This window comes from Amblyraja radiata, chromosome 1 (genome assembly GCF_010909765.2).
Source record: "Amblyraja radiata isolate CabotCenter1 chromosome 1, sAmbRad1.1.pri, whole genome shotgun sequence".
Taxonomy (NCBI): Eukaryota; Metazoa; Chordata; class Chondrichthyes; order Rajiformes; family Rajidae; genus Amblyraja; species Amblyraja radiata.
In genome coordinates, this window is record NC_045956.1 from 83,138,344 (window position 1) to 83,159,548 (window position 21,205).

At 39.9% G+C, this 21,205-nt stretch overlaps 1 long non-coding RNA gene across 1 annotated transcript; it reads left to right on the forward strand.

Moving 5' to 3' along the window:
• Positions 1-669: 669 nt before the first annotated feature.
• On the forward strand, positions 670-3,974 carry LOC116976189. The gene is made up of 3 exons (XR_004412890.1): positions 670-1,240; positions 1,806-1,985; positions 2,575-3,974. It is a non-coding gene; the product is annotated as an uncharacterized LOC116976189 (long non-coding RNA).
• The last annotated feature ends 17,231 nt before the right edge of the window (positions 3,975-21,205 follow it).

The window sequence follows — 21,205 nt, forward strand, 5'->3', positions numbered from 1 at the left end:
TGTTGGGGGCCGGCAGGACGTCGTTTCGGTGGGTGGCCTGCCTCAAGCCTGCCCACCCTGATGTCGACCGCTCGGTGTTGTTGGCCCAACCTCGTCGTCTAGGTTGTCCGCTGGATATCCCGCTTTCGCCGGTTGCGCCTGTTGCGCCTGTTTTTTATAAAAATCAAAAACATTTATTTAAATATTAAAATAGTATTTACAACACAATAAACCAAAACAGAACCCACCACCATAGTACAAGACAAAACAAATATACTACTAAACAACTATATTACAATCCTTGTCCAGGATACATTCAAACCCCCTCGTTGCCCAATGGTTTCGGAAATCCCCCAGGGACAAGGGTCGTGGATCATGGATCGAAATTGGAAGTCACGTCGGTGACGACAAGCCTGTCAGTTGCTGGCTTAGAGGTGGATCCATGCTGGTTGGGTAACCAACCTAACACCTCATCCAGCCACAATGGCAGCAGCAACTGGAGCAGGAGTACAGGGTATCCGCAATACCCTAAGGCCTGTATTCTAATTGCAAAGATAGACTTTCCTTAAACTCACCTTAAACCTGCCGCTCGGTCTAACTAAACCTGATGCTCGGTTTAAGAAACATTTGGTATTCTGGTAGTAAGGTTTAGTTAGACTAAAGTCTAAGGCGAGTTTAACTAAACTTTGGTTTTAGCTGAGTCTAAAGTTAGACCGCATTTTAGTTGCCATGGTGACGATGTCTGCTTTTACTGCACATGTGCAATGCAATAGCAGAAGCACGAGCAGACGACAACTTCAACATGGCTGACAAAAAGAAACAGCGGAAAGGAAACTGGGACACCAGCGAGAAAGAATTTCTCCTGATGTTACTAGCCGACAAAATCACAATTATCGAGAAAAAAAGGTGCAATTTCTTGGCAACAGTTGAAAAGAACAAGGCATGGGATGCGATTTATTCGCAATTCCAGTCACGGTTTGGCAGCCGCAGAGATCTTCATGACCTTCGTGAGCAATGGAAGAGAATGAAGTTGCAAGCGATGGTAGAGTGGTCTTCTCACAAGAAGAGCGTGAGGCAAACGGGTGGAGGCCCACCGTCTCCCAACCCATCATCCATGTGTATGCTTATCAGGGATCTGATCCCCCACGATTTCTTACAAATCAGAAATCCATTTGATGATGATGCGGACACTCCACAGCAAAATGAGGAGGCTGTGACAGTTTTGGAGTTCCTGGCTGGTGCCGGAGAGGCAAACGAATAAGTGATAATGTCTAAATTTAGGTTAGCGTGAGTGATGTCGTCCCGTGTTTAATGTACCGTGGTCCGTAATTATATTATTCCCTGGCGAGGACGCGAATATCCTGCGAGTCGCGTCCTCGCCCCCCTCCTCGCGGCCTACTACCTGGATTGGAGCGGCCTTTCCTGCCGGGGACCCGGAACGGGCGATGGCTTACCTGGATCGCCGTGGAAGCTCCGGAGTGTTGGGCCTGCTGCATCTACATCGGAGCCGTGGTCTGCAGAGCCGGCGCTGTCTTCAACATCGCGGAGACCCGGGGCATTTTGCCGAGGGCCACCAGTATTGAATCTCCGCCCGGCGCGGCCTGTGGACCTCGGAAGCCGCGGACTCTGGTAGGAGGTGGCCGACTCGGATGTCCAATCCGCGGAATATGATGTGAAAAAATATTGGTGAAGTAGGTGGGCCACTACTGTCATCCATCTCAAGACCCTGTGTGGCAAATCATATAGGTCTTATTTTTCTTAACATGATGTTAGGTGTAACAACATAGTTCAGTCAGTGAGCATTTGCTTTTCTTGATCTTTTCCAGAACCAACAAGTCTGAAGAACTTGAAGGGACACAAGAGTTTGACATCCCAAACCCACCCGAGGAAGATTTTCAACTGCTGGAACCAGCTCATGTCGAAAACACCACATCAGAACACATCCCACAACCAAGTACCAATTTTTCTTCCTTGAGTACACATACACCTACAGTTCCTGCTGAAAGGTACATTTATTTCTACTGTGAAAGTATGAGTTGACATAAATTTCATATCATTTTTTAATTCATTTATATTGTGATGTATGACAGCAAATAGATTTCATCATATCCACAGTATTAGTATTTCATACAGGCGCAAAAAACCCCCCACGATTTTTCATTCTTAAACAAAATCCTTCGACATCACCATTCAATTATTGCTAAAGTTAGGAAACTATTCCTTGTGCCCTTTACTAAGGCTACAGTGAATGGAGAAATGACAAACCTGATCATAATCATAGATTTATGTGCTCTGTAGATTTTTTTATGTGTGTGTAATGATGATCAATTAATGCTTATGCAAAAGTTGAATTTGATATGTTGTTGATTTGATATGCATTTTGTTGGTAAATTCCTTAATGTATAAACTTCTGAAGACGTTATGAAATAAGTCACATTTCAGTTATTTACAACCTAACAAATTCTAGATCTTATCTGTTTTTTTAAAATTTGTTAAGGAATGACTTTGCAATTTGCAACATTGGCCACTGGGTCTCAATGATATTATATTTTGTTTTCTCTTTCCTATGTCAACCACCAAACGACACCTCATCAGGACCCCTTTTCCAGCACCACCAACCAAATCACTGGAGATGACGTTGGGAGAATATGCCGAGAAAGAGCACCATCTGAAAATGGCCCATCTTGAAGAAGAACAAATTATGCAAAAGCAAGTGCTTGAGCTAAAAAAACAATACCAGATGAAAAAGTTAGAGATTTTGCTGACTAAATTTCCATAATGATAATTACTGCAAGGACAAACTTTTTTTGATTGTTGTATTCATATTTGTTTTCCTTTTCTCATATTGATACATGCATTGGTGCAACACAATTAAACATCACAGACAAATTATGAGTGATGGGCCATTCTCAGTAGGTGCTTTTTTTGCATATTCTCAACTGGTCAACTGGTTTCAGCAGCTGAACATCTTCCTTGACTCATGTGTACGTTCTGCTTCATGTTCTTCAGACTTGTAGGATATTTTGCCAACATCAGTAACTCCATAACTGACACAGCATCCTTTTTTTTGAGTGTTAATATGTCTGCATCGTCATCAAACACAATTTTTCATCTTTAAGAAATTGTGGGCTACAAGATGAGGGAAAGGGTGATGAGTTGGGAGAATGCCTCTTTTTACATGCTTCTGAAAAACACACCACTCACCTTTTCTTGCAGCTTCATCCTCTTCTTTGTTTAAACTCTTTAGGTTAGTCTCAGAAAAAGAAGTCTTGCAAGTTGTTCAGGAATCCTCCACGACATGGAGGATTCCTGAACTCACTTGTTGAACAAAAATCCTCAAAGAATTGGTTCCTATTATAACAATTATGTTATTTATGACTCTTTTGAAAGTGGGTGTTTTCCTGACAAGTACTTGCCCAAGGGGATCCTCAGGGATCTGTGTTAGGCACGTTACTGTTTACTTTGTACACCTCCCCATTAGAAAGTATAATTAACCCTCACAGTGTGTATAAGATGTTCTATGCTGATGATACCCAATTGTATATTGCATTTAAACAGTCTGATGCAGATGTTGTATGCCACATTACTGAATGTGCTAAAGCAATCAAAGAGTGGCCCAGTGTTAGTCTCAAGGTCTCAAGTTGAATAGTAATAAGACTGAGTTTTTACATATATCTTCTCGCTTTCGATCTGTTGTTCCTGTTTCCACAATTGATTTGGAAGGTGTGCAAGAACATCCAGTCAAAACATTTCTGCACCTTGGAGTAACTTGATGACAAGTTCACACTAGAAAGCTTTGTCAGACAAAACTGCAGATCTGCATCATTTGCACTTCATAAAATTGGTAACATCTGTCCTTTTGTCAATAAGCACACAACAGAACGATTAGTTCATGCCTTTGTGATGTGTCACATAGATTTTTGTAATATATTAAATTATTATATTATATTATAAATAAAAGTGATTTTTGCAAAAGGAATGCAAACCTTGTATAATATTACAACACATTTTGATTTCTTTTAAATTCTCCTATATCTGTATAAATAACATTAAGTGAAAGTGACACACTTGAATAAATTCCATTCATATAGTTTTTTTTTTCTTTTTTATAAGAGCATGAAATGTTCACGCTGTTTATCATGCGACCGTATAAATGGTTCTCTAGGACTTCATTAGTGGCATTTACTATTGACAGGAGTTCTGGAAATTCAAGAAAAGTGTTGCTCAGTGATGAGACGACGTCGCAAGTCACCTGCCACATTGCGAACTCCAGGAAGTGGCTGTTCATTTCCAGGGATCTCTGGAATGTTTGGGCCATCAATGTGAGGTTCATGGCGCATGATGGACATGTTCCAAAGCACCCCCACAGCAACAATCACTCGCAGAGTAGTGTTGAGCTTGACACGCATGTCATTAAGGCATGGGAACCTTCTCTTCATCATTCCAAACGTGCGCTCAATGATGTTAATGCCTCTCTTATGGGCAACATTATAATGTTCCTCACCCCTCCCCTTGAAGCCGGAGTAACGGAGTCAGGAGTAATGGCTGGCAGGCATACCTGAAAAATAACAAATGTAAACGGTACATATCTTCACTACAAAGAGCATAACACAGTCAACATTATATCCAAACATTACTTGCAACGATTCAAATACATTTCTATTAATATCATAGAAGCATCATGTAGTAAAAAAAATAATTATCAATGATATTCTTTCATTCTAACAAATCTCTTTTTTAATCAAAGGAGAGAATATCCAAAACATATTTCCTTCCTGTAGAGAAACTGGACAGCTGTTCACTATGAAATTGTACACATGCTATTCTGATGCCAATTGCCAACTACAGATGAAGTTTTATGGAAACCGGGAGAGCTTTCAAAAGAGGGCTACTGCTATCTATCTATCTATTATATAAAAGTCTGTGCCTGTCGCCTGCCGCCCGTCCGGCTGCCTTTCTGCCTTTTGATTTGTTCCATCGTGTGATGTCACAATGCCCAATGCTCGCAGATGTCCAATCGGAATGGATCCATTTACATGGACGGCTGTCGACTGCCTTTCTTCCTTTGATTCCCTGCAACTCCGAAACCAGACGCAGAATCGCCGACATCTTTTCCATTTCTGTAGAGATTTCACTTTTCTTTCTAAGTATCCACTCCTCATTACATTTCGTCGTGTTTAAGTACACGTTTTTAATCAAATCCTTCCCGCCCCCCCCCCCCCCCCCCCCACCCAATATTTCAAAAATAAACTGGCTTCTCACCCATAGAAGCAGCCCCAGCCCCTGGTGAACGTTCGAACGTGTGATGTCACAATGCCCAATGCTCACAGATGTCCAATCGAAATGGATTCATTTACATATGCCTTTGCAGGAGCACCAGCACCTGGTGAACATTCCATCGTGTGATGTCACAATGCCCAATGCTCAAAGACATTGTTGCCTTAATGGCAGTACAGAGAAGGTTCACCAGACTGATTCCTGGGATGTCAGGATTTTCATATGAAGAAAGACTGGATAGACTTGCCTTGTACTCGCTAGATTTTAGAAGATTGAGGGGGTTTCTTATAGAAACGTATAAAATTCTTAAGGGGTTGGACAGGCTAGATGCAGGAAGATTGTTCCGGATGTTGGGGAAGACCAGAACAAGGGGTCACAGTTTAAGGATAAAGGGGAAAACCTTTAGGACAGAGATGAGAAAAACATTTTTCACACAGAGAGTGGTGAATCTCTGGAATTCTCTGCCACAGAAGGTAGTTGAGGTCAGTTCATTGGCTATATTTAAGAGGGAGTTAGATGTGGCCCTTGTGGCAAAAGGGATCAGGGGGTATGGAGAGAAGGCAGGTACAGGATACTGAGTTGGATGATCAGCCATGATCATATTGAATGGTGGTGCAGGCTAGAAGGGCCGAATGGCCTACTCCTGCACTTAATTTCTATGTTTCCCTCTTCTCACCCCTCTCCCTCTCCCACCCATCCCTCTCCCCCACCCCCCTTCCCTCTCTACCACCACACCCTTACCCCTACCCCTCTGTCCCTCTTTCACCACTCCCCCTACCCCTCCCTCCCCACTCTTCCACTTCTATCCTCTTCCCCGACGCCTCTCCCTCCCCCACCCCTCTCCCTTCCCCTCTCTCCCCCACCCCTTCCCCTACCCCTCTGTCCCTCTTCCACCACTCCCCCGTCCCTCTTCTACCACTCCCGCTACCCCTCTACCCCTCCCTCCCTCCCCACTCTTCCACTTCTCTCCCCCTTCCCTCCACTCTCCCTCCCCACTCTTTCCCCTCTCTCCCCCCACCCCTCTCCCCATCCCTCCCTCCTCCCCTCCCTCCCCATCCCCCCTCCCCCACATCTCTCTCCCCATCTCTCACCCCCTACCCCGCTCTCCTTTCCCTCCCAAATCTATACCGTTTCCTCCTCCTCCTCTCCCCTCCCTCCCCTCTTCTCATCCCCCCCCCCCCCAAACGCCGTTGGGGAAACAGACCCAACGGGTCTGCACTTGGTCTAGTTACCTTTAAATTTGGTCCAATATTTTTTAAATTATTAAATAGTCTACTTTCCTGTTCTTGCCTCCAAAGTGGATAACTTTACATTTATCTACATTATACTGCATCTGCCATGCATTTGACCACTCACCAAACCTAGCCAAGTCACCTTGCAGCCTCCTAGCATCCTCCTCACAGCTAACACTGCCCCCCAGCTTCATGTCATCTGCAAACTTGGAGATGTTGCATTCAATACCCTCGTCCAAATCATTAATATATATTGTAAATAGCTGGGGTCCCAGCACTGAGCCTTGCGGTACCCCACTAGTCACTGCCTGCCATTCTGAAAAAAACCCGTTTACTCCTACTCTTTGCTTCCTGTCTGCCAGCCAGTTCTCTATCCACATCAATATTGAACCCCCAATACCGTGTGCTTTAAGTTTGCATACTAATCTCTTAAGTGAGACCTTGTCGAAAGTCTTCTGAAAGTCCAGATATAACACATCCACTGGTTCTCCCTTATCCACTCTACTAGTTACATCCTCGAAAAATTCTATAAGATCCGTCAGACATGATTTACCTTTCATAAATCCATGCTGACTTTGTCCAATGATTTCACCACTTTCCAAATGTGCTACTATCCCATCTTTAATAACTGACTCTAGCATTTTTCCCACTACCGATGTTAGACTAACTGGTCTGTGGCAAAGAATTCCAAAGATTCACCACCCTCTGACTAAAGAAATTCCACCTCATCTCATTCCTAAAGGAACGTCATTGAATTCTGAGGCTATGACCTCTAGTCCTAGACTCTCCAACAAGTAGAAGCAGACTTAGGCCATTCGGTCCATCAAGTCTACACTGCCATTCAATAATGACTGATCTATCTCTCCCTCCTAACCCCATTCTCCTGCCTTCTCCCCATAACCCCTGACACTGTACTAACCAATTTTACTTTAGTACCATCTGCAAACTTGCTAATCATGCCGTTCTCAAGATGAATATATGGTAATAAAGCTAAACTGAACAGAATCAGGCCATGCTGACCATATGCCTCGGTCCACATGACAATAAACTAAACTCTCCCCAGAAAAAGAAATAAGTTCAGCAAGCATTGAGAAATTGCAGCAAATTGTGGATGCAGCCCAGACCATCACACAAGCCAACCTCCCTTCCATTGACTCCATTTATACCTCACACTGCCTCGGCAAGGCCAGCAGCATAATCAAGGATGAGTCTCACTCTGGGCACTCCCTCTTCTCCCCTCTCCCATCAGGCAAAAAGTAGACTGGTCCCTGGTTCTGGACTCCCCCAACATTGGGAAAATTTTTCCTGCATCCAGCTTGTCCAGTGCTTTTATAATTTTGTATGTTTCTATTGCGGTTTCCAAAGTCCTACAGAGCTGCATCATGACTTCCTGACACTTATATTGAAATGCCCTTTCTTACCTCTGGCTGAATGACCTAGCAAGTGTGAGGTGCTGTACTTTGGGAGGATGAATGTAAACATAGAAACAGAAAATAAGTGCAGGAGGAGGCCATTCGGCCTTTCGAGCCAGCACCGCCATTCATTGTGATCATTGCTGATCATCCACAATAAGTAACCCGTGCCTGCCTTCTCCCCATATCCCATGATTCCTCTAGCCCCAAGAGCTCTATCTAACTCTCTTTTAAATTCATCCAGTGAATTGGCCTCCACTGTGGCAGAGAATTCCACAAATTCACAACTCTCTGGATGAAAATGTTTTTTCTCATCTCAGTTTTAAATAGCCTCCCCTTTATTCTTAGACTGTGTCCCCTGGTTCTGGACTCCCCCAACATTGGGAATTTTTTTCCTGCGTCTAGCTTGTCCACTCATAGAAACATAGAAAATAGGTGCAGGAGTAGGCCATTCGGCCGTTCGAGCCTGCACCGCCATTCAATATGATCATGGCTGATCATCCAAATCAATATCCCATACCTGCCTTCTCTCCATACCCCCTGATCCCTTTAGCCACAAGGGCCACATCTAACTCCCTCTTAAATCTAGCCAATGAACTGGCCTCAACTACCTTCTGTGGCAGAGAATTCCACAAATTCACCACTCTATGTGTAAAAAATGATTTTCTCACTCCTTTTATAATGTTATTAGTCTTTATAAGATATCCTCTCATCCTTCTAAATTCCAGTGAATACTAGCCCAGTCTTTCCAATCTTTCCTCATATGACAGTCCCGGGAATTAACCTTGTGAACCTACGCTGCACTGCCTCAATAGCAAGGATGTCTTTCCTCAAATTATGAGACCAAAACTGCACACAATACTCCAGATGTGGGCTCACCAGGGCCCTGCACAACTGCAGAAGGACCTCTTTACTCCTATACCCAGATCCTCTTGTTATGAAGGCCAACATGCCATTAGCTTTTTCACTGCCTGCTGTACCTACATTTTTACTTTCAGTGCCTGGTGTAGAAGGACACCCAGATCTCGTTGCACTTCCCTTTTTCCTAATCTTTTTTTTTCTTTTAAAATCTTTTTATTCGTTTTTTTCAAAAACAAAACAACAACAAAAAAAATAATGATAAACATTACAATTATATTGATACATAGGGATCAGGATTACATTAATAACAGGTATAACCTGAATATGAGTCCAGTGTCAAAATGCACATTAAGTATAGACCTCCTGGTCTCTTTGTAAATATAGTTATGTGGTGCGTGGGTCTCAAAAAGGAAGAGAGGAGTCAAGTATTTTTAAAAGTTAAGTGTTTATAAGAAAACTTGTATATATAAAAATAAAAAGATAAAAAGAAAAAAAAGAAAAAACAAAATCGCTTAAACTAGACAAAAAAAGCAAAACAGATTCTGGGCTGCAAAGAATTTCAACAATTGAAGTCCCTGTTTGTCATCAAGTCCATTCCACCGCATAAAGGTAAAATAATTATTATAACAGTTGTAGAGGGGACAATCTATGTTGTGTGAAAATGTTGAATAAAGCCTATCTAATTTAACCAAGGTTTCAACAATGTCACTCCTAATTTTTTCTAAATTTCAAATTGATATCGTTTCAGAGTATCAATGGAGTGTGGTTGGAGGATTAGAGTCTTTCCATTTAAATAAAATAGATCTTCTGGCAATTAATGTGGTAAAAGCAATCAGCCGATGGGCGGAACGGGACAGATGAGTAGAATCTAACATTGGTAGCCCAAAAATTGCAGTAATAGGATGAGGTTGTAAATCAATACCTAAAACTACAGAAATAATATCAAAAATAAATATTTTTCCAAAAGTGGGCAGGACCAAAACATATGAGTCAATGAGGCCACTTCAGAATTACATCTGTCACAGGTAGGATTTATATGACCATAAAAACGAGCCAACTTATCTTTTGACATATGAGCTCTGTGAACCACCTTGAATTGTATCAGAGCGTGCTTTGCACACATTGAGGAAGTATTAACTAATTAAAGAATCCTCTCCCATTTCTCTATAGGTAGATACATTTGGAGCTCCTTCCCAGTCATTCTTAATTTTATCAAATGTATCTATTTGTAATTTCAAAATCAACTCATAAATAGCCATTATTAAACGATAAAGGTTCAAATGTAAACTTTTTTCCAAGATTTTGGTTTGATGTGGTAACGGAGAAAAGGGTAGAGTTGCCTTCAAAAAATGTCTAATTTGTAAATATCTAAAGAAATGTGAGTTAGGTAGATTATATTTATTGGAGAGTTGTTCAAAAGACATAAAACAACCATCCAAAAATAAATCACGAAAAGCTGCTAATCCCTTCCTCTTCCATAACAGAAAGGCTTGATCAGTACTAGAAGGTTGGAAGAAAAAATTAGATTAGATTAGATTATTTAATGACCACACAGTCAAGCTGGTGGAATTCAGGTTCAGTACAGGATGTTACAAGGTAGGCTGATTCCCGTCAAACATAACATAAAACACAACATCATACAATATACAGTACATGCATGGGGAGGATATGTGCTGTTATAGTGTGTTCAGAATTCGGATTGCGTGTGGGTAAAAACTGTTTTTAAATCGAGATGTCTTGGCGGACAGTGAGCTGTAGCGCCTTCCTGATGGCAGCAGGTGGAAGATGTGGTGTGCTGGGTGGGAGGGATCAGAGATGATTTTCTTCACCCTTGACACAGACCGTTTGTGATGGAGTGATTCTATTGATGGGAGGGGAGTGCTGATGATTTTGGAAGCTTTGTTAACTATGCGTTGTAATTTATTACGGGAGTGAGTGTCTAAACTGCTGAACCAGACTGTAATTGATGAAGTGAGCATGCTTTGGATGATGGCTGTGTAGAATTTGATTAGGATGTGTTTCCTTACTCTAAACTTCTTGAGCTGGCGGAGGAAGAAGAGTCTCTGGTTGGCTTTTTTGTAGATGTGATTTGAATTGATTTTCCATTTGAGGTTATTGCTTATGTGGGTGCCTAGAAATTTGTATGAGTCAGTGGTGGATATGGGTTCGCCTGAGATGAGTAGGGGGGTCTTGGGTTGTGCCTTACGTCTGAAATCAATGATGAGTTCGTGTGTTTTTGATGTGTTAAGTGAGAGGTTATTGTCTGTGCACCAAGTGACTGCTTTGTGTGTTTGAGTGCGGTATTCTGTTTCATTATTGTTCGAGATGAGACCAATGATGGTTGTGTCATCTGCATATTTATAAATTTTAACTGAACTATGCTGGGATGTGAATTGGTTTGTGTAGAGTGAGAATAACCAGGGGGACAAGACGCAGCCCTGAGGGGCTCCTGTGCTAAGGTGCAGGGGGTGAGATATTGTGTTATGTATCTTCACCCTCTGTTGTCTGTTCCAAAGGAAGCTGTAGATCCAGTGACAGATGCAGGGGTCGATGTTCATGTCCGTTAATTTATGGAAGAGTTTAACCGGGTTGATGGAGTTAAATGCCGAACTGAAGTCCATGAAAAGGATGCGGGCGTACGTGTTGGCGGTTTCCAGGTGCTGCAGAGTGTGATGAATGGCCAGATTGACTGTGTCTTCCACTGACCTATTGGCTCTGTATGCGAATTGGTGAGGGTCCAAATTGGAATATGATAGGATTCGATAAGATAAAATCATTCAATCCAAAAAATTTACGAAACCATATTCAGAATGTATGTCTTATTATTGGGTTAGTCGTATATTTATTCAATCTCGTAATTGTAAAAGGTAACGAGGCCCCTAGAATAGAAGCCAATGATTGCCCTTGTATAGAATCACGTTCAAGATTTATCTATCCTGGGCATTGGGTATCTTCTAAATCTTTTGTCCAAAATGTTAAATAACAAACATTAACTGCCTAATAGTAGAATCTAAGATTCAGCAGTGCCAAACCACCATCTTTTTTTGATTACTGTAAGTATTTTTTACTCAGTCTGGAAATTTTATTCTGCCATATATATAAAGACATTTTGGAATCAATAATATCAAAGAAAGATTCGGCAATAAATATTGGTATAGTCTGAAAATACTGCAAATATTTAGGTAGGATAAACATTTTAATAGCATTGATTTGGCCGATTAAAGATAAGGACATTGGTGACCATTTAGTAAACTGTTGTTTGATATGTTCAATTAGAGGCGTAAAATTGGCTTTAAATAGATCCTTGTGTTTCTTGGTAATCTTAATGCCTAAATAAGTAAACGGTAGTCAATCTAAATGGAAACTGTCCATAATTCGAAATTAGATTGTTTTTTTTTTTGTTTTTTTTTTTTTAATTTATTTTTATTAGAAGTACAGTAAATTACAGTAATACACATCACATATATCTTATTACATTTGTTGTACCACTTTGTTTTTCGAGCTTTAAAAAAGGTAGAAATAAAAGAAGTAAGGAAAGTGAGCAAGAGTCGTGAAGGTGCAGGAAAGTGTTGGGAAAAGAAAGCCCCTTAGGGAAGAAATTAGAGAAGGAAGTAAAGAAAGGAAATAGACCCTAGAAAGAAAAGAAAAAAAAGGAGAAACAATCGCTCTATTATAACACAAAACTCCGCAAAAAAGGATATACCAACCGTGTTTTTTTTTTTACCCCCCGTTACCAGGTCCTGGCACCATTTATTTTTTTAATTACTATTGCACCTTATGCTTGTAATAGTTCCATAAATGCAGACCACGTCTTTTGGAAGTGGTCTGCTTTGCCTGCTAGGAGGAGTCTCATCTCTTCCAGGTGTAATGTTTCGAACATGTTTGAAATCCACATTTTTATTGTCGGTATTGGAGCGATTTTCCAGAATTTGAGTATAAGCTTTTTCCCCATTATTAGCCCGTAATTAAGTAAATTCTTTTGAAACACGTTTAGTTCGGGGTTACCTTCCGATATTCCAAAAATGATCCATTCTGCTGATGAAGCCGAATTTTAGTTAAAAATATAAGAAGATATTAAATTGGCTTCTGGGCTAGCTTACAGCTTATATTTAGTCTCAAATTAGGCTTGCCTCAGGTTGCAGTGTGTGGGATAATAAATACCATAACATTGTCTCCCAAGTGAGGAAGTGACAGAAAAAGAAACAGCTAGTCACATCTTTGAAGTAAGATGCCGTAAACCAAATGACCAATGTTTATGGGGGAGGAGGCGATAAAGGAAGAGAGAAACAGCTTGTCACATCTTTGAAGTAAGATGCCGTAAACCAAATGGCCAATGTTTATGAGGAACCAAGTGATGAGAGAGGAACCAGGGAAGTAGAAAGATAAGATGCCGTAAACCAAGTGTCCAATGTTTATGAGGGACCAAATGACAGAGAGGAAGCAGCGAAAGAGCTAGGGTGATCTCTGTGAAGATAAAATGTTGTAAACCAAATGGCCAATGTTATCTTGTACTATGTAAACAAAATGCCTTTAATGTGATGCATTCTGTGGAAACCTTTTCCTGTACCTCTGACCATGACTAATGTCTGTGGAATGTGCTAAGGGGACAAAAAAACCCTATTTAATGCAATGTAATTCGGTTGTTCAGAGAAGTGGATGGAGGACGGTCAAGTGTCTGTATTGGTCACTTGACTGGAATTCTCGCTCCCTTCCATCGGCCGATGTTAAGTAAAGTTTTGAACTGGTCTACCAAACAGTTTGTGTGGTGTCTGTTTATTAAGAAGCGAACCTGGTTTAGTTGTTAAGAAAAGTAGCTTTTTCATTGGCGTAGTTATGCAAGCCTCGCTGGGACACATCAACGGCTGACTGTGCAAGAGGTTGCAGAGGTTGCCGGGATTGGAAGGGAGATAACTGAGCTCTATCGGCCCCCTTGTCAGACCGACTCCCTAGAAACTCCCGGGAACATCTGTGATCCTTCATCAGACATTGCATTGGTTCCCTGCCGAGGTTCTTAGAAACAGACAAAGGTAAGACCAGTTGGGCTTTATATGGGGTTTTTTTAAGTAGGGATTGTGTATGTATTTTTAAGACAGAATTGTGTATGTATTTTTTACGAATGGCGTGTATCTTTTTAAGAAGGACTTGAGCGGTTTCTCTTTCTCTCTCTCTCTGTCTATCTCTCTTTGTTTTCTTTTTTTTCTCTCTCTCTCTCTACTAAGGGCTCATCGGCCTCGTTGAGACATCCGTGATTTGTCGGGTTGAGATACGGGGGTTGAGGTGTGCGTCTGGCTTATTGAGACATCCGAAGAGTTGTCGGGTTGAGAAATAAGTGGCGTTGTATATTAAAGAGTTAAGAAGTCTGCCAGGTTGAGAAACGGGGGTCCCGGTTAGCGGGTCTGCTTCGTTGAGACACCTGGGGCTTATTTACAGGGATAAGACGTCTGCCAGGTTGAGAAACGGGGGTCTCGGTTAGCGAGTCGGCCTCGTTGAGACACTTGGGTCGTATATTAAAGAGTTAAAAAGTCAGCCAAATTGAGAAACTGGGGTCTCGAGTAGCGAGTCGGCCTGGTTGATATATTTGGAACGATTCGGAATTAAGAAGTCTGCTTTCTCTCTCTCTTTCTCTCTATCTATCTATGGGGAATGCTCTGGATAACAGTCCAACATATGTGTTATTTGAATCCTAGGTATAATAAGAAATTTAGAATGTTAAGTTACAAGTTGACCAAACGGTTAGGGGATGAAGCCTGGCCAGTAGGTGGAACATGGAGTGTAGAGATGTTGATATGGGAAAGGAAGGCAGGAAAGAAATGGAAGAAAGGAATTAAAACATGGAAAGAGAAGCAAAGAAGCATGAGGAGAGTATAGAGTTCGACATTGGATGGATACTGTATGTAAGAAGGGGATAGAGTTAAGAAACAAGGATAGCACTATGAAAGGATGGAGCGTATTGCAACTGGAATGCCAGTGGGCAGAGGAACAAGAGAAAAGAATTAAAAGACAAACAGGAGATGAGAAACAGGTGATGGTTAGTAAAAAATAAACCCAGTACTGGTAAATCCTCTGGAGGAGACTTCATGTCTGGCACGACGACCCTATTTGGTAATGAAGATGAGGAGTTAGATAATCTTGGGAGATGTCCACCTCCCTATGCCCTACCAGTAGCAATGGCATCTTTACCTGGGACAGTTCCGTCAGTAACATCCCTATACCTTGAAGTTCTGACCTTACAAAGCTCCCCAGGATTGGGAGCAGGGGAATGCCTTTCTCTGCGTAATTTGTTTAAGGCATTGATGCTACCAGAACAGCTGGCCATTATTAAATGTACTGCACACACTGGTGCTGGGGACCCTATAGCAAAAGGCAATGAGTTGCCGATAGTGTATCCAAACAGGCAGCCTGTACATCCAAATGCGTAGTGACAGCACGTAAACAGACGCTAGCAAATAGAACGGTCCTGCCAAACATGAAGGAGGTATGTACATTACAGAGGGACGCCTCTTATATATAATATAACTATGGAAACAAGAGGGCTGTGCCATTGATTCAGCACACCCCGCTTGGACAAGTTGGTGTATTCGATACATTTTAGCCATGCTGGTAAGGAGGGAATGATAGGACAACAAAGGAAACGTGGTGGCAGGCCTCTGAAAGTAAAATTTGCCAACAAAGTAATCCAGGCAAATCAATTAAGATACCCTCAGCGGTGACGCCAATGCCATCACGATCGTTTGAATGCATACAGATTGATTTTATTGAAATGCCAAGGGCCCAGTGTTGTAAATATTGCTTAGTGATTTTAGATTTATTTAGCAGGTGGAGTGAAGCTCTACCAACCACTAATAATACTGCTGAAACTATGGTAACATTGTTGTTAAGAGAAGTTAATCCCAGGTTTGGCCTACCTACTGCCATAAGTTCAGACAATGGTCCTCATTTTAACCACTATTAATAAGGAAAAATGTGCACATTGTAATATTCGACAGCAATTTCACTGTGTACACCACCCACAGGCATCTGGGATGGTGGAAAGAGTCAATGGGGATTGCAAAACAAAATTACCCCAGAGGTAAATCCTTTTTCTGACAGGTAACTATGTTATTAAAAAAATTGGGGATGAAGGAAAATTTGATGGACAAATGAGGATAAGGTAGGGAGACTGAAAAGTCACGGGGAGTCTGACTAATCATGATCTGGATCAATGTCCAATTAGGGTTAGGTAACCAGGATTTTGGTAAACAGAAGTCTTGTCAGAAAAAGGGAAATTACAAAGAGACTTCTTTGAAGATGAAATTATATACTGCTGGTAAAACAATGTTTTTGTATATGTACTGATTGTAAAGCAATGTTTTTTTGTATGTGGAATGTGTGAAATTCGAAGCAATGAGCAAAGTTGTGTGTCGCTTTAAGAAGTTTGTCCTTTAAAATGCAAATGGACAGTTTATGGTGTGCTCCGTTAAGAAACAGTCATGAATGGGGGGCGGAGCTATACTCGAATGATAAAATGTTGGTTGATTATAAATCTTTTGAACCAAGTTTAAAAAAAAAAAAGACTCATCCCGATTAAAGTGTTAAATGAGATTGGAAATGTCAAAATTACAGAGAAAAAGAAAATGTATTATTGATTACTGATTCTGAGTGAGTTCTTTTGGGAAAGATTGTTTTGATATGATAACAGAGGTTGTCTTTTAAAATGCAAATGAAGCAAGATTACTGTTTTCAAGCAAACAAAAAGATTTTGAAGCATGGGCTGTTTGAGGGAAATTATGGTAGATGAAAAATTATGACTTACAAAAGGGGGTTTGAGGGAACTCACAATGAGGGATAAAAGGTGAGAAGATAAAGTAGATTGGGGAAGAGAACATATTTGGAGAATTGAATATTCAGGTGGAGAGAGCCTCTTCGGATATAATCGGATATAATCGGATTAAAGAATAAATTCACAGGGAAGTGTTAAGGAAGGAAATGGAGATGCTGGCGGATCAAATGTGGACAAAAGTGCTGGAGAAACTCAGCTGGGAACAAGATTTACAACTTTTTATTGATACAGGAAAAGCTGTTGTGTCCACCCCCTGGAGAGTGGGGGGGAAGCCACCTACAGGCCCTGGGCAATTAACTAATTATGTATGGATGGCAATTAACCCATGTCTTGCCAGATCTACATTCCCAGGTTGGAGGAGTTTTTGCTGGAAACCAGTGACCAAGGCCATAAAAGCTATACGATGATGGTGCTGGGACAAGAAGAAATTGAGATTGTGTTGAAAAGAACAACCAAGTGTTGCTAACAACATGAACTGCTGTAAAGATTGAAGATCATCGTCGCTGGATACATTTGATTGACTGTGAACAGTTTGTGCAAACAAGGACGATGGGCTATTGATGCTCCCTTTATTCTGGGGTGGCCCAGCCCACATGGACTGAACTTTCTTCAGACTGGCAAGCTTGTGGACTAACCCACATTCAAAGGATGGTACACACCTTTTAAACAAGATTGAAGTCAAACATGACAAGCGCAGCAAAGATATCCTGTTATCTACCTGTTTTTGCCACAACCAAGGCACTGGTGTATATTTAGGAAACAGTACATTTGTGACAGGGCATTGTTATGTTGCAAATGCAGTGCCACACAAGAGAAGCATGAACCAGTTACACCAGCACACGGGGAGTTCCAAGCGAAGCCGAATAAAGGCTGAGCAATTTTTATGGTCCTTTTCCTGTCCTATGGTAGTATCTTAGTGTCACGTCCGGGGGAGGTTGGTGGCCATTTAATATGTTTGGAGGGACTTGGGGAATGATTGTCCACTATGGATTGATTGTATTACTAGTTGTACTATTAATTTGTCTGATGAGATGCTTATGGTCTTTCGTATGTACTCGGCAAGGACTATAGTTATCAAAATTTTGATAAAAGGATGGAATGATGAAGCCTAATTTTAGTTAAAAATATAAGAAGATATTAAATTGGCTTCTGGGCTAGCTTACAGCTTATATTTAGTCTCAAATTAGGCTTGCCTCAGGTTGCAGTGTGTGGGATAATAAATACCATAACATTGTCTCCCAAGTGAGGAAGTGACAGAGAAAGAAACAGCTAGTCACATCTTTGAAGTAAGATGCTGTAAACCAAATGACCAATGTTTATGGGGGAGGAGGCGATAAAGGAAGAGAGAAACAGCTAGTCACATCTTTGAAGTAAGATGCCGTAAACCAAATGGCCAATGTTTATGAGGGACCAAGTGATGAGAGAGGAACCAGGGAAGTAGAAAGATAAGATGCCGTAAACCAAGTGTCCAATGTTTATGAGGGACCAAATGACAGAGAGGAAGCAGCGAAAGAGCTAGGGTGATCTCTGTGAAGATAAAATGTCGTAAACCAAATGGCCAATGTTATCTTGTACTATGTAAACAAAATGCCTTTAATGTGATGCATTCTGTGGAAACCTTTTCCTGTACCTCTGACCATGACTAATGTCTGTGGAATGTGCTAAGGGGACAAAAAAACCCTATTTAATGCAATGTAATTCGGTTGTTCAGAGAAGTGGACGGAGGACGGTCAAGTGTCTGTATTGGTCACTTGACTGGAATTCTCGCTCCCTTCCATCGGCCGATGTTAAGTAAAGTTTTGAACTGGTCTACCAAACAGTTTGTGTGGTGTCTGTTTATTAAGAAGCGAACCTGGTTTAGTTGTTAAGAAAAGTAGCTTTTTCACTGCTTTTGGTACAAGTTTTATTTTAATTAATTTTGTGAAGATTTCAAATATTTCGTTCCAGAATTTTTGGATTTTTATACAAAAAACAAAAGAGTGCGCTATGGTAGCTTCTTGTGACTGACATTTATCACAAGTGGGTGAGACACTTGTGATAAATGGGGAAAAGTTTATTTATTTTAGTTTTTGAATAATATAGTCTATGTAATGTTTTGAATTGAATTAAAGTATGTCGTACGTTGATCGAGCTTTTATGCACATATAGTAAGTGTTTATCCCAGCTCTCTTTTGAAATTTTTATAGCTAGTTCTTGTTCCCAGTCTCTTCTAACACCATCGGTTGTAGGTATTTCTATATTTAAAATAATGTTGTATAAGTATGATATTAGATTTGCTGATTCAGCCTTTGTCTTCATGGCTTCATCCAATAAGTCTGGGGGCATGTTATGATAGTCTTTTGTGTATTTTTTCAGATAGTCACGGATTTGAAGATATTTAAAATATTGATTATTTTTCAAATTATATTTCATTTGTAATTGTTGAAATGATAATAATTTTCCTAATTCATACAAGTCTCCGAGCGTTTTGATTCCCATTCTTTCCCATTGTGTAAATGATTTATCTATAATTGAAGGTTTAAACGATGGATTATTGACTATTGGCATTAAAAGAGATAGATTTCTTAATTTTAGATTCTGTTTTATTTGTTTCCAAGTTCTAATTGTGCTATGTATCATTGGATTTTTATTGTAATTTTTGTTATTCAGATTCATTGGTGAGAGGAGAGTCGCTCCTGTATTACACGGAGAGCAGTCCTCTCTCTCCATTATAATCCAGTCCACCTGCTGGGCAGAGTTGTCCAGCAGGTGAATCATATTTTAAATATTTACTGCCCAATTATAGTACATAAAGTTAGGGAGCGCTAGACCACCCATCTCTTTTGGTTTACTAAGGTGTGCTCTTTGTATTCTGTGGGATTTATAATCCCATATAAAATTTGTAATGTCTGAGTCTAGTTTTTTGAAAAACTTTTTTGGAAGATATATAGGTATTGATTGAAATAAATATAGGATTTGTGGTAAAAAGATAATTTTTATAGCATTTATTCGACCTAATAAAGACATCGGGAGCATTTTCCAGAATTTGATTAGATTATTTAGTTTCTTAAGTAAGGGACTATAATTGGCATTAAACATAGCGTGATAGTTTCTAGTAATTTCAATTCCCAAATATTTGAATTTTTCTGTGGCTATTTTAAAGGGGAATTTCAAGAGATGTGTTGAGTCTTTCGGTTTTATCGACATAATTTCACTTTTGTTCCAGTTTATTCTGTATCCTGAGAAAGATCCAAAGTCCTCAATTAGATTTAATATGTTTGGTATACTGATTTGGGGTTTTGTGATATACAGTAGTACATCGTCTGCATATAAAGATATTATGTTATTTGTATATTTTGTATTATAACCGTAAATATCCGGGTGTGTTCTGATTTTTTCAGCTAAAGGTTCAATTACCAGAGCAAATAACAGCGGTGATAATGAACATCCTTGTCTATTGCCCCTTGATAATTGGAATTTCGTAGATAGTATATTATTAGTTAATATTCTAGCCGTGGGTTTGTTATATAATAATTTTATCCATGCGATGAAGTTCTTTCCCATTTGAAATTTTTGCAATACTTTAATCATATAATCCCATTCTACTTGATCAAATGCTTTTTCTGCGTCCAATGAAATGATAGATAACTCTTGTTCTTGAGGTTTGTGAGAGTGCATTATGTTAAGCAGACGTCTCAGGTTATTAAATGAATGTCTCTTAGGTATAAATCCCGTTTGATCCTCATTTATTAATTAATTTACTAACATATTGACTTAGACTTCTAGCTAGTGTTTTCGCTAATATTTTTTGATCCATATTTAACAAAGCAATAGCTCTATATGAGCCTGGTTCTTCTATATCTTTATCTTTTTTAAGTATTAATGTGATCGTTGATTCTGCTAGTGTTTCAGGTAAGATTTGTTCTTTAAAAGCGTATGTATACATTTTCTGTAGACGTGGTGTAACTATGTCGTAAAAACATTTATAAAATTCATTACTGAATCTGTCTGGTCCTGGTGTTTTTCCATTCTTAAGTGTGTTTATTGTGTCTTCTATTTCCTTAGATGTAATTTGTGCTCCCAGTTCCTCTTGTTCCTTCAGTTCTAGTTTTGGAAGGTTACAATTGTCCAGAAATTCTGAAACTTTATTATTGTCTATTAGCGTTTTCGATGTGTATAGATTCTTGTAAAATTGAGCAAATCTTTTATTGATATCATTAGGTAGTGTTAATAATTCCCCTCTATCTGATTTAATCTTTAAAATTGCATGATCTTTTTCCCGTTTTTTCAGTTGGCGTGCGAAAATTTATGGGGTTTATCCCCAAATTCGAAATGTTCTTGTTTTGTAATTTGGAATAGTCTTATAACTTTCTCTGACAATAATTTATTTAGCTTAAATTTCAGTATTAAAATTTTATTATGTTTATCCATAGTTGGATCTTTAGCATTATCTATATCTAGTTGTCTGATTTGTTCTTCTAATTGTCTTTGTTCATTCTTATTCTTTTTGTTTTGAAAAGCTTGATACGAGATAATGACTCCTCTAATAAATGCTTTGAAGGATTCCCATAGTAAAGTGGGCGATATATCTGGTGTATCGTTTGTCTCAAAAAATAGGTCCATCTGTTTTTTTAGATATATACTCC